The sequence below is a fragment of the Rhinatrema bivittatum genome, chromosome 3 (genome assembly GCF_901001135.1).
Source record: "Rhinatrema bivittatum chromosome 3, aRhiBiv1.1, whole genome shotgun sequence".
NCBI lineage: Eukaryota > Metazoa > Chordata > Amphibia > Gymnophiona > Rhinatrematidae > Rhinatrema > Rhinatrema bivittatum.
Genome location: NC_042617.1, coordinates 255,217,289 through 255,230,748, shown reverse-complemented (window position 1 = coordinate 255,230,748; position 13,460 = coordinate 255,217,289). Strand labels below are relative to the sequence as shown.

Below are 13,460 nucleotides of genomic sequence, written 5' to 3'. Positions count from 1 at the left end.
GAGCCCTTTAAAGGGCTCCGGTCGCCTGTCTGACGTCGGCTTGGGGGCGGGCTTACCGCGGCGTTTTTTCTTTTTTTTTTAAGTCGGTTTCGATTCCTGCCGGCTCGGGGATTCCGGCGCGTGTGGCCTCTCTCCCTACCTCGGGTCCACCTCCCCTGACCCCGACAGGTCAGCGCCGAACGTGCGGGGAGGGCCGACCTGGGATGGCGCTAGCAGGGAGAGCCGGGGTCGAAAGGGCGCGTCTCTCTCTGTCGAGCCCTTTAAAGGGCTCCGGTCGCCTGTCTGACGTCGGCTTGGGGGCGGGCTTACCGCGGCGTTTTTTCTTTTTTTTAAGTCGGTTTCAATTCCTGCCGGCTCGGGGATTCCGGCGCGTGTGGCCTCTCTCCCTACCTCGGGTCCACCTCCCCTGACCCTGACGGGTCAGCGCCGAACGCGCGGGGAGGGCCGACCTGGGATGGCGCTAGCAGGGAGAGCCGGGGTCGAGAATACAATTCTGGTCGCCACATCTCAAAAAAGATACAGTTGCGATGGAGAAGGTACAGAGAAGGGCAAACAAAATGATAAAGGGGATGGAACAGCTCCCCCTATGAGGAAAGGCTGAAGAGGTTAGGGCTGTTCAGCTTGGAGAAGAGACGGCTGAGGGGGGATATGATAGAGGTCTTTAAGATCATGAGAGGTCTTGAACGAGTAGATGTGACTCGGTTATTTACACTTTCGAATAATAGAAGGACTAGGGGGCATTCTATGTAGTTAGCAAGTAGCACATTTAAGACTAATCGGAGAAAATTCTTTTTCACTCAACGCACAATAAAGCTCTGGAATTTGTTGCCAGAGGATGTGGTTAGTTCAGTTAGTGTAGCTGGGTTCAAAAAAGGTTTGGATAAGTTCTTGGAGGAGAAGTCCATTAACGGCTATTAATCAAGTTTACTTAGGGAATAGCCACTGCTATTAATTGCATCAGTAGCATGGGATCTTCTTAGTGTTTGGATAATTGCCAGGTTCTTGTGGACTGGTTTGGCCTCTGTTGGAAACAGGATGCTGGGCTTGATGGACCCTTGGTCTGACCCAGCATGGCAATTTCTTATGTTCTTATGCTACTTTAGCTAATACATTGGTATTGGAATATATTTGCAGAGTTGATCTCTCTCTGATATGCAGATCATTAAAGAGCTAATGAGTGCTCTTAAGTATCATAGGCTCCTCATGGGAGCTGGAGAAGAGCGGAATTAACCCCGTGTAGCTCAGGATGGTGGGAGCTCAGATTCCAAGAGCAGATTTAGTTTTTCTTATTCTGTCCCTTGGGAGAGTGGGATGCATTTTCTCAGTCTCTTCTTCTGGCTTTGGAAACTAATCAGTCTTGGAGGGTTCCACTGATTTCCTGTGGCAAGTTCCAGCAAAGTGAAACTCTGTGGTTTAACACCTAAAGTCAAAGGAGAGGACTCAACAAAATGGTAGTATTAAACTTTCAAGCCAGGGGCATTTTCCATAGTACATTAGCATTTGTGGTGAGATTTGAATCAGGAATGAAGGCAACAATCACATACTGGGGTAAAGGCACAGTCGACAAAAACCAGGCCCAGATTACATCCATGTGGCTCTGAGGTTTAAAATAAATAAATAAAACAAAAGGACAAAACCTCCCACCACCAAACAACATTTCAGGTTGACTGCATTATGGCCTAAATACAGGATTGGCCTAGATTTGTTTCTATGTTAGTTTGCCTTTATACAAATGATAGCACGTCCTGGAGCAGAAAAAGAATCATCGACTATGAGCGAGGAAAAGGAGAAATTTACAGACATAAAGAACAGGTGAAGGAACTCATTATTCAAACATGAGAAATAAAGAGACTGAAGAAACATTCATCATAAGAATATGGCAAGAATGTGATTTCACATCCAACACTTTTTTTGTTTTTGCAAATACAAGACACCATGCTGTAGTTATAAAAGTTATCTGAACCATGCAAACTTAGGCCAAGACCACAAGCGCTCACCTTTACCCGCTAGTTTTACCATGAGGAATGTGGAGCAGAATCAGATGGATAATTTTAAATCAAAAAGAGAGGAAAAAAGGAAAATTTATCAGTTATCATACCTTAAAAATAACTACAATAGTTAAAGCACCACTGCAGCATGCACTCACACTCTTCAACATCTGTATTAGTTATTTAAGCATTAAGTTCTAGATTAGCTCATTTGGTGTTACTCCCTGTTCTATTCACTTTAGTGCCTTAGGTACAAACTTAAAGGTAAATTTTAAAAGCACAACATGCACATTAATTAGGGAATATGCAAATACGTCGGGCTTGTTCACACTGAGCAGATTTTAAAAGCTGCCGAGATACGCGCGCATCTCCTAGAGCGCGCACATCTCAGAAGTTTTCAAAAAGGGGCAAGGCCTGGGCATTTCGGGGCGTGAACCTGAGACGTGGGTGTAAATATTTGCGTGATCTGGTGCGTGCTGAGACCCCTAGCTGCATAACTTTACTTCTACTATAGATGATGTGTAAGTTAAAAAATAAAGACAAATAGGCAGATCTGTGGGGTTTTAAGGGTTGGGACTAACTGGGAAGAGTGACTGCTATTAAACTGGGGGAGGGGGGTTGGAAGACCCCTCTCAACTGGGCGATCTGGGGGTGTACTGGTATAACTGAGAATAACATTGGTGTGCATCCCTTTTAAAATCCCCAGATTCATGCTGTAGAATCGGGATTTGTGCACACCCACTTAAAATTTGGTGCACATGTGCATGCACCCAGGCTGTTTTATATCATGCGCACATATACATGTGCAAGTTATATAATAGCTGCATCCCTGGGCATGGGCTGACACACGTGTGCCCATGCGCTGGTCTGAAGCTTACCGTCCCTGATTGTAAGCCCTCTGGGGATAGGGAAATACCCACAGTACCTGAATGTAATCCGCTTTGAAGTGCTGAAAAGCGGATTACACATTATATTAAAAAAAAAAAACAACAACAAACAATAATCCAGAATTAAACATACATTGATGTACTTTTGCAATCCCATTTAGAGCCAGAGCTGAATCCAAAATTCCATACACATACAAGTAATCCGGTATCGGTAACTCACAGAAGGGTCAATGTAATAAAGTGCACCCAGCCTAGCGCACTAGCAGCCAATGCAGTAGCACACCCTTCAAATGCGTAGCCAATACCGTCCATCACATATAAATTCTATTTAGATGAGGCTATTAGCTATTATACCCCCAATGAAGGAAAGCGCTGGGCACCCAACGCACCCTTTTTAACGCTGCAAATTTAACTCCAGCTCTGGAGGTGAAGTAAAGTCAATTCGCAAGTCAAGGGCTCAAGAGAAATTAAAAAATACGGGGCTCTGGGTTACGATGAGTGTGTCCTCCTACTTAATATCATTGCGTACTGCTTGTGGTGGAGAAAAATAAATGTATATTAGCTTGATTAAAAAAAAACAAACAACAATTTTCTATGGTCACACAATTTAGACGCCCATAGCAAGGGGCACCTAATATAAGACATTTCAGCAAACTCAGCAAAATAGCAAAAAAACTGGCCTGAGGAAGTGGGATAAAAACAGACACTCATATTGAGTGCACGTCGCAATTGTGAGCACCCGATGCAATTGAGCACTATGGAAGCACAATTCTCCCCTATCGAGGCCTTTTTTACGCAGCCTCCCATTTAAATACTGCATTGGGCACCCAGGGGATGTGGTGGTGAGCGCATTAAGAAAACAGCCACTCAATACAAACATCCGTTTTCAGTGTGCGTTTTATTGCATCGGCCCCAGAGTAAATACCGGTAATCTGAAAGTTAAATTTGTTATGACAGTATTAATGCCTAGTTCACGTTCAATTCTCTTTCCAGCGTTCATTTATTTATTTATTTATTTATTTATGGTTTTTATATACCGGAAGTTCCTGTATACAATACATATCACTCCGGTTCACATTTAACAGAGGTAACTAACGCCGGGGAGGCGATTTACAAGGAACATATTGAATATAGTGAACGGATAATCTATCATAAAACGTTCATATGAGCAGCAGTGAGGTTAGAAGCATTGTACATTTAATATTGTCTTAGTGATATGTATGAAACCAATGTCACTGTGTTGGCTAAACAAAGACCTAGGTGAAGTTGGTACTCTGAGCTTGAGAGAGAAAGCAACCTCAAATAAGGAACTGTAATGAGCTAAACATGAATCGGTCATGCCTGTGAAATTGGGGCATCTTTTTTTTTTTTTTTTTTAAGGACTCCTAGACTGGTAAGGAATGACCAATTTAAAGTCCACCTTAAAATCAAAAAACCTGACCAAAGCCCAGGAGATTTCATTAGGGCTGGCAGTGTGTTTAGAGAGGCAAGTCTGCATGCTAAAAAGACAGGAAAGTACATTTCTGCAGTAGCTACTGCACGCTTTAAAAAAAAAAACAAAAAACTTCAACCTGTTAGATGAACAGTAAAAAAATAAAATCTTTGTGTCAATACATATCATTGTACATTGATACATTCTCACTCATGTCTTTAAACACAGACTCCTTCCCATGAATTCTCCTCCATTTCATCTTTATGTTTACCTTGTGCTGTTGTTGGCTGTTCTTTAGTTACTGTTATGTTTTTTATTATGTATGTATTGTCATCAGTTTTAATTTTATGTATGTTTTATTGTAAATCGCTTAGACCTATTTTTGTGTTAAGCGATCAACAAATTTTAATAAATACAAATACAAATTATCACTGATCAGTCTAGCCTACCTAATATACCATCCGTTTACCACCTATTCATTTCCTCTTGCAAATTCTGTTTAACTTTTAGAAACGGCTCCCTTTTCCAGTCCTCTGAATGTTACTCTTCAACATTTAACATAATTTTGAAAGGGCCACCAAGTGTTTTCTGTCTGTTCTCCAACTGATTCACAGTTTGGAGTCTCCTTCTGCCGAGCTCCGAATGCTGCAGGAAAAGATGTATTTCCAAGGAGAAGCAGCACAGAGAGAGAGAGAGAGACTATTCTATAAATCCAATGTGGAAGAATCAGAGTGATTTAAAAAAAACGAATACAAGTTTGCAGGAGGAAACAAGCACACGAGATAAATGGGCTGAGAAAGGCAAGAGCCCTTGCTGAAATCTAGCCTCCTATTTCTGAAAAACGGACTTTATGCCAGACTAGCTGGGGCAGAGATAGCAAAGGGAAAGCATTAAAAACGCATCTTTTCAACAGCGTGTAAGAAGGGTTATTTTTCTGGTTTTACTTGGGGTTTTCTTAACTTGCAGTGAAGCCATAGAGCGGACTCACTATGATTTGGCTCGCGTTCCCCTCCACCCCTACCCCATTACCCACAATAATAAGTCACACGGAGACTGGAATGAGAAACCATGCAGAAGTAAGAGTAGCCTACTGGGGACCTTAAGCAGAAGGAGAAAAGAGCTGGGATCTGTGAGCAAAATAATAATAATAAAAAAAAATAAATCAGTCCGGGTGCCCCTGTGTGCTGCTCAGGGTCTTAAACAATCGCTTAGTTTGCATATGGCTAGTGCCAGCTCTGCGATATGCTAAAGGCAATGAACAAGTTAAGATGTCCCTGGTTTACAACATGCTAATACAGAGAATTACCTCTGAATAACCACAGTACTGCTTTTGCAAGTTGTCTGTGTTACAGGCTTTAGCATCTTGCCAAAGGTAAAGATAAGTGAAAATAGCAGTAATATGTATCAAATACATGCAAAGGCTATTAAAAAAAACAAAACTCCAATATTCTGATTTGTTGTGAAGGCATTTTTCAAAGCCATTTTGCACAGGGAAATAGGGTTTTCAAAAACTGCCTGACCTACATGCGGTGAAAGTTATGCACACGGTGCCACTGCACACGTGGTCAAAGGAGGTGTTCACACGGACTGAGCTGGGGAGAGGTCTGCCAAGATGTCTGCAAGTGTGTTTAAGTCAGCAGATACGTGTACCTGCATATTTTTAGGCCAAATAAAAAAAATACCTGCACAAAAAAGGTATTTGCAAATTTGTGGGGCTACTTTTTCCTCAGGAAAATTTCAAAAGGGATATTCACCACGATATTAAGTCAGAGAAAATACAGAAAAGCAGAAAATGCTGCTTTTCTGGTAATCTTTTTGGGCTTCTCAAAAATTACCATGGTGATATTAAGTCAGAGAACCCCCCCAAAACAATTAAAAAAAAAAATGTTTAAAAAGTGTGCCAGCAATCAGGTTAGGAAAAAACCCCTCAACTTAACGAGCATCCGTTTTCCTAACCTGTGCACAGCCACCTCTCCTAGACGCCCGCTGCCGAGGAGGCACTAGAGGTGCACAGTTTCCCCTAGCGCCTCCCTTTTACTGAGGCAGCCCATTTAAATATAACATCGGGCGGCCCGGAGAGGTGCATCGGCGCCTGTTAGGAGAGCGGGCGCTCAATCATGAGCACCCTTTTTCTGCGCACCAATATTGCATCGGCCTGATATAGAATAGGGGTCCGGAACCCACCCAGCAAGCCCCCTAAGGAAAGAAAGGGAAGGCAGAACCCAAATAAAAAAAACAAAACTTCAAAAGGAAGCAGATGACATTCTTACAAATTCTGAGCTGTGACTCAGATTTATTAGAACACGTTTAACTAGGGAAAAGCAAGCAATGAAAACTTTATAAATGCACTTGGAATTTTTCACAACTAACATAACTTGTTTTCTTTTGTTACAGCTAACAATTACTTTAAAGAGAATCAGATAAGTATGGTTTGAGTATTAACTGCTATACTTTCTATATCAAGGAATCAATGCTGCTATGAAGAAAGTGAGCCTTTATTTATTTTATTTATTTATTTAAAGGTTTTTTATATACCGCGGAACGTTTCAAACATCACCTCGGTTTACAATGAACAATAATTTAGCAAAAGGCTTTACAATCAATTCAGAAAGAACAAGCATATATCAATAAACCAGGCAAAGAGTAAACATATAGTACAATTGGATCCCATCTAATCTCCTGGGAGAAACTATGTATAATTACAAACTATATATGATTAGGTGCATTATGTACAAATAATAATATACAATCTATGTATAATTAGGTACATTCGGGGAGAGGAAGCGGCAGATAGAGGTGAAAGGGGTGGGGGGGGAGAGGGTGGCTGTTTGAGGTAGGATGGCGGTTTGAGGGGAAGGAGAGGGAGGCTGAATGGGTAGGATGGCTGTTTGAGGAGTAGGAGGACATTATGTATAAGCTTCTCTGAAGAGCCAAGTTTTTAAGTTTTGTTTGAATTTCTTGTGACAAGGCTCCAGGCGCAAGTCTGCAGGCATTTTATTCCAAAAGTTGGTTCCTGCTATGGTAAATGAACGTTCTCTTATGGAAACATGTTTAATTTGTTTGAGAGCGGGAGTCTTGAGTTTGGCTTGGTGTATTGTTCTTGTAGGTCTATTAGATTTGTGGAATGTAAAATGGTCAGAGAACCATTGCATTTCTTGGCTGTAGATGGATTTGTGTATGAGGGTAAGGATTTTGTATGTAATCTCGATGCTACTGGTAGCCAGTGAAGGTATTGGAGTACCGGTGTTATGTGATCATGGCGATGCGCATTGGTGAGTATTCGGGCGGCTGCGTTTTGTAGCATTTGTAAAGGCTGTAATGAGTTTTTTGGCAGTCCAAGTAGGATGAATTACAGTAGTCCAGTTTTGACAATATTGTAGCTTGTAAAACTGTTCGGAAATCGTGTGGGTGTAGGAGAGATTTGATTCTTTTTAGAGTGTGGAGTTTAAAAAAGCGGTTTTTTACAGTGGCTGCAATGAATTATTTTAAGGAGAAATGGTTGTCTATGATAATGCCGAGGCTGCGGACTTGCTGTAAGGCGAGGGGGCCAGCTTGTGAATAATTGGTAGGATTGCTAGGGATGTTGCTTTGTGGAGAGATGATGAGAAGTTCTGTTTTGCTGGTATTGATTACTAGAAAGTTTTCAGTGAGTAGATTCTTTATTTCTTCAAGGGCAGAGTCCCAGATTTTCAGAGCATTGGGTAGAGAGTCCTTAATGGGGATGAGGATCTGCACATCATCTGCATATATGAAGTGCGGGAATCCAAGTTTCATCAAGAGTCGACATAGTGGGATAAGGTAGATATTAAACAGTGTTGATGAGAGAGAGGATCCTTGAGGTACTCCTTGTTGTAGTTTTCTGGGTTTGGATTCGTGTCGGCCAATTTTAACACTGTATTTTCTCTCATTAAGATAGGAATGAAGCCAGCAAAGAGCAGATCCAGAGATTCCGATTTGAGATAGGCGGGTGATCAGGGTATAGTGATTGACAGTGTCAAATGCAGCTGATATGTCAAGCAGAGCAAGGATGTAAGAGTGACTCGTGTCTAGTGTTTTTAGTATTAAATCTGATAGGGACAGGAGCAGGATTTCGGTACTATGGTTCTTGCGGAATCCATACTGGGATGGAAGTAGTAATTGATGTTCATTTAGAAATTCTGTAAGTTGCTTGTTTATGATTTTCTCCATTATTTTGGAAAGGAAAGGAAGGTTCGAAACTGGTCAGTAGTTGGAAGGTTCAGTAGGGTCCAAGTCCGCTTTTTTGAGGGTCGGTTTTATTATGGCATGCTTGAGTTGCGTGGGTACCAGTCCAGTGGTGATAGATTTGTTGAGAATCTTGGAAATGGGTTTGGCAATCCTTGCTGGAGAAGAAAGGAGTGTTTTTGTGGGTATGATATCAAAGGGGTGCATTGCTGGTTTACTCTTTTTGAGGATAGCTTCTATTTCTAGAGGGGTAGTGGTTTCAAAGTTTGTAAGGGTGACCAAGGGTGGTATGGTTGTATTGGGGTAATGTATGTGTGCGTTAAGAGTGGGTGTAGTGATGCGTGTTTTGGTAGTAGGTGAATTGACAATAAGGGGGGAGGAGGTAAAGCATGCCATGATGTTATTTATTTTGTCATGAAAGTAATCAGCTAGCTTCTCACACTTGTTTTCGTCCTCATTATCTGAGTTAACATTTGTTGGAGGAGTAATTATGCTAGATACATATTGGAAAAGAGCACGTGGGTTGAATTGGTATTGATGAATCCTTGATGCGTAATAGTCTTTCTTGGCTTTGTCTGTATTTTTCCGGTATTCGTGTAGAAGAGAGCGGAACTTTAAAAGTAGCGCTGGGGATTGGTTTTTACGCCATTTCTTTTCTATTTTACGTAGTTCTGTTTTCATAAATCTCAAATCAGGGGTGTACCACAGTCTTTTGGCTTTCTTCTCTGTGTTGATTTCTTTTGAGATTAGTGGGCATAGTTTATTTGCGATATTGCTATTTGGTGCCATGAGGAACATGCTGAATTAGCGTCAGTGAGGTCCAACTTATTGAGGTCTTCTGATAGTGAGACCATAATTTCTTCTGATTTGCAATGTTTGCGGAATGTTATGGTTTTCTTATTGTGGGAAGGCGTGTGGGGGATGCATTTGATCGTGCAGGAAGAATGGGGGTGCATTGTGGAGAGCTGGTTTGGATAAGTGAATTCGTAAAGATGACATCAAGAGTGTGTCCAGCTTTGTATGTAGGGCTCGATACATTTTGTCTAAATCCAAGAGCGTTTAGGGCGGCCATGGTAGCTTCACTAGCTGGTGAAAGGGGTGAGCGGTCAAAATGTAGATTTAAGTCTCCTAGGATAATAGTAGGGATAGTAATGTCGATGTATTTGGAAATGTATTCAGTTAGAGGTGAGGGGTTGTTTTCTAAAACGCCAGGGGTGGCATAGATTAGGCAGATTTGTAGTTCCTTGGACTTAAAGAGCCCAATTTCAAGCCTGTGTGGAGGTATGATGGATTGCAGAGCGAGGTTGAATTTCTTTTTTGCTGCAAGGAGGAGTCCACCTCCTTTCTTTTTACCTCTAGGAATGGAGAAGATGTTATATTCTTCCGTAGGTAGCTGGTTTATAATCGCGGTGTCTGAGTTCTTTAGCCTTTATGCCCCAATTCTGTCTTGCAGGTGCACCAGGACAAAATCAACACTCTAATTGCAGGTAAGTAGATAAGTGTTTCGTGTTTTTTTTTCTGTGTTTGACTCTGTATGTCTATTTAACCCTTTTTTCTTTCGCTCTGTCTCTTTCCAGTGAGCTCTCCTGTCCCTGCAAATTCTGAGGCTTTTGTACTTTGTGCTCTTCACTTATGTCTCTGGCACAATCACTTTGACAGCTTCTGCAGTGATTCTGCTTGCTTTTCTCTTTCTTTGTGGTGTTGAAAAGTTTCAGTCTAGCTAGACTTTTTGGCAAGTATACACAAATGTCCAAATTTTAAATCGAACACATGCACAAATATCATCATTTATGCACATGGCTGGGCCCTGTGCACGCCACACAAATTTTCAAAATGGCCCAGTCGCGCACATAAATGACGATACACGCATAATTGCCAGGCCCTCAAAAGGGGGTGGGCGGTACGGAGGCTGGCCTGGACAGCGGCCATTGGTCACCGTTTTATTGCTTACTGCTCCAATGGAGCAGTAAGCAATAAAATAAAATAAAAAAAAAAGAAAGGTAGGCGAAAGGGTTTAGGGGATGGAGAGGAGAGGGGAAGAGGGAGGGAGTATGGGTAGTGGGTATGCAATTGGAGAGGCCAGATTGTGTCGCCGCATGTAATCTTACAAAATTGGGCCCCTCTGCGCGTGCAGCCCACACATGTGTGCGAGGATTATCAAATCCAGCGCGCATGTGCCTGCGGCCATGGGATTTTATAACATGCATGCATCCCTTTTAAAATCTACCCCTTAGCTGACTTTATTTAGGATGATTCTTCGTACCCTCTGCTGCTGGTAGGGGGCGTGGCTTGCTGTTATGCTGCTTGTGGGCGTGGTTTGAGTGCCAGAGGGTCCCGGATGTTGCCCCTCAACTGTGATCCTCATGCTGTATTGGGAACATTGTCTCCAGAGCTTTCAGAAACCTATCTATACTCTTTAAATAAAAAATAGTGTGCTCCTCCATACACTAACTGAGTTTATCTGCCAGAGTGTATTAGGAGTGTCCCCTCAGTGTTTATTGGTGGCATCTAATAGGAACTGGACTAACTGATTGCGAAAAACAAAAAATAATTAAATATCCTTATTCTAGCTAGTACAGAGGAATTAAATTCAGATGCTCACTCGTGTATGGTGAGGATTATTTCCACACTTTCTTTCACTCACCTCTCACACTATTACTACAGTGCACTTTAATACAGGTTCAGGTGCTCATCAATATGTAGTCAAGACCAGTGGCTGTATATGTATATATGCAACCTGAGAAGGTGCCACCAAGTATTTTCTAACTGGGGATGTTACAAGTACTAAAGCACTTCTGTATACTCTGCTTGTATTCTCAACCAGGTGCAGAGTGATGACTCACAGTGTCAGACTATTTCCACCCAAGATAAATCAGTTTAAATGGAGAAATATGACTTCTTTAGAAGATATGTGTATTCTCTTATATTATAAGAGCTGTAGCCCTCTTCTTGTTAGGGAAAGCCAGGAATACTTATTATATATTTCTTAAAAGCAAGTCATAACAGTGGCATGTACAGTCATATGGATTCATATGTATAGTGATTGGGAGATCACTCACTCCATCCCCATTACCTTTGCCAAATTCCAGTCAACTCTAATGCTATCAATGGCTGATGAAAATTCACTACGATACATCCAGGTTAATTTAATATTAACAATTAAACTGCCTATCCTAAACCTTACCTGGAATTTACCTTGTTTTTAAAACAAATATCACACTAACACAGTCATACATACTTCAAACATCCATATTGGAAATGAGTGCCTTCCTCTCTGTGCTCCACTGTTATCTATTTCTGGGATTTCAGAGCAGTCTCTGAAGAGAACTGGCCAAGCACCTTCTGCTCTCTCACTTAGTCAAACCCAGACTAACTGAACTCTCCAACTGCCAAACCCAGGAAGATCAGTGCTCCTGTGATAACCTCAGAAAAAAAATAGTTCTAAGTGGCATTTTAGGACCAGTTTTAATATACTTTTAACCTAAGGACACCCTCCACCTTAGTATGAAGTTGTAGAAAAAAATGTTGGGAATTTTGAGAAATAGTTTGAGGCTGAGATGGAATCTGAATAATTTTTATAAGTGAGAGACTTATATGTATAAGCCCACCAGCCCCTTTGTAGCATTTCCTTCCAGCACTGGCTTACAAAATGGTGTCACTAGCTCATTTACATAAACACAGACACACTTTCCTCAGAATTCCAGTCACAAAATGGAGTCTGATTTTTTTCTGAGAAAATTAGCTTGGGACTCCCATTTTGAGGGGGGATTTAGGATAGGGGGAGGGCAGGATAGGGGAAGGAGAAGGGCGGTCAGGCTAGAGGTTGGGAAGTTCCCTCCCAGTTTGCTCCTTAATTGGAGCAGACTTGGAGGGAACTGGGGAAGGCCCCCAATGCGTCACCGCGCATGACTGCATATATCTTCCCCCCCTTGTGTGCGCCAACCTGGCATTTTATAATATGTGCGCGTCAGCGCGCACATGTTATAAAATCACAAGTCCATGTGTGTGCACCGGGTAGCGCACGCACATGGATGCGTGCGTGCAATTTTTTAAAATTTACCCCAAACTGTGCACTTCTGAAGAAAGTTTGACAATGCCCTCTGGGCGAGTAATTTTCAAATGCATTTCCACTCGTAAAACTGTGTTTTACCTGCAGAAATGGGGTTTTATAAAACTGTCCACCTGAAGTGCAGGTAAACTTACAGGGGGGCGGGGGCAGGATGTCCTGTTTGCATGTACCTTTACCCAGACTGTGCAGAGGTCCCAGGAGAAGGGTTAGGGCAGAGTTTTCACTTATATGCATACTTTTTTACTTTAAAAACTATGCAAATAAGTTTACAAAGGAAATTTATGTGATATGGAGAGCACTCATGCATACATTCCCTTTAAAATTTGTGCTGCACAAGTTAGCTGCAATGTTACATAATTACCCTGCATCCTACAGAATCTTAACTGCCCAAATTTTGTTTTACAAAATGGACTGTGTAAATTTACCAAGGTCATTGATGAGCAATGTTCTTAAGCACCAGTGCTCATTCTGTGATGCATTACTGAATAAGGCCTCATTCTAATGTCCTCTTCACATTGTACAACCACAGCGAAAAACACACTATGGCTCTCCATACCAACCACAAAAGATAAAAGAGCTGCACTGTTGTAAATCAGAACGAAGGAATGCAACAGACCTTTTTGATTTCAAAAGGTTCTTAGTTCTTAGAGAACTCTAAAAACACTAAAACATCCGCAGAATCAGAACGAGGAAAAGGTTTCATATCTGACAAAAAAAAAAAAAAAGTGTGCACATCCCCCAGTCTTACTAGTAATATGGCATGTGAAGGAAAATGTTCTTTAAAGAGATGACCACCTGTATCATTAGGGAGCACCAAACAAAAGCCAATGGATCCACAGCCAAATCAAATAGGAGTGGCGAAAAAGGGCAGCCCTATGGAT

The 13,460-nt window shown here is 41.7% G+C and overlaps 1 protein-coding gene across 1 annotated transcript in view; it reads right to left on the bottom strand.

The window, feature by feature from the left end:
* NINL (ninein like) overlaps positions 1-13,460 on the bottom strand; it is a 331,277-nt gene that overhangs the window by 98,654 nt on the left and 219,163 nt on the right.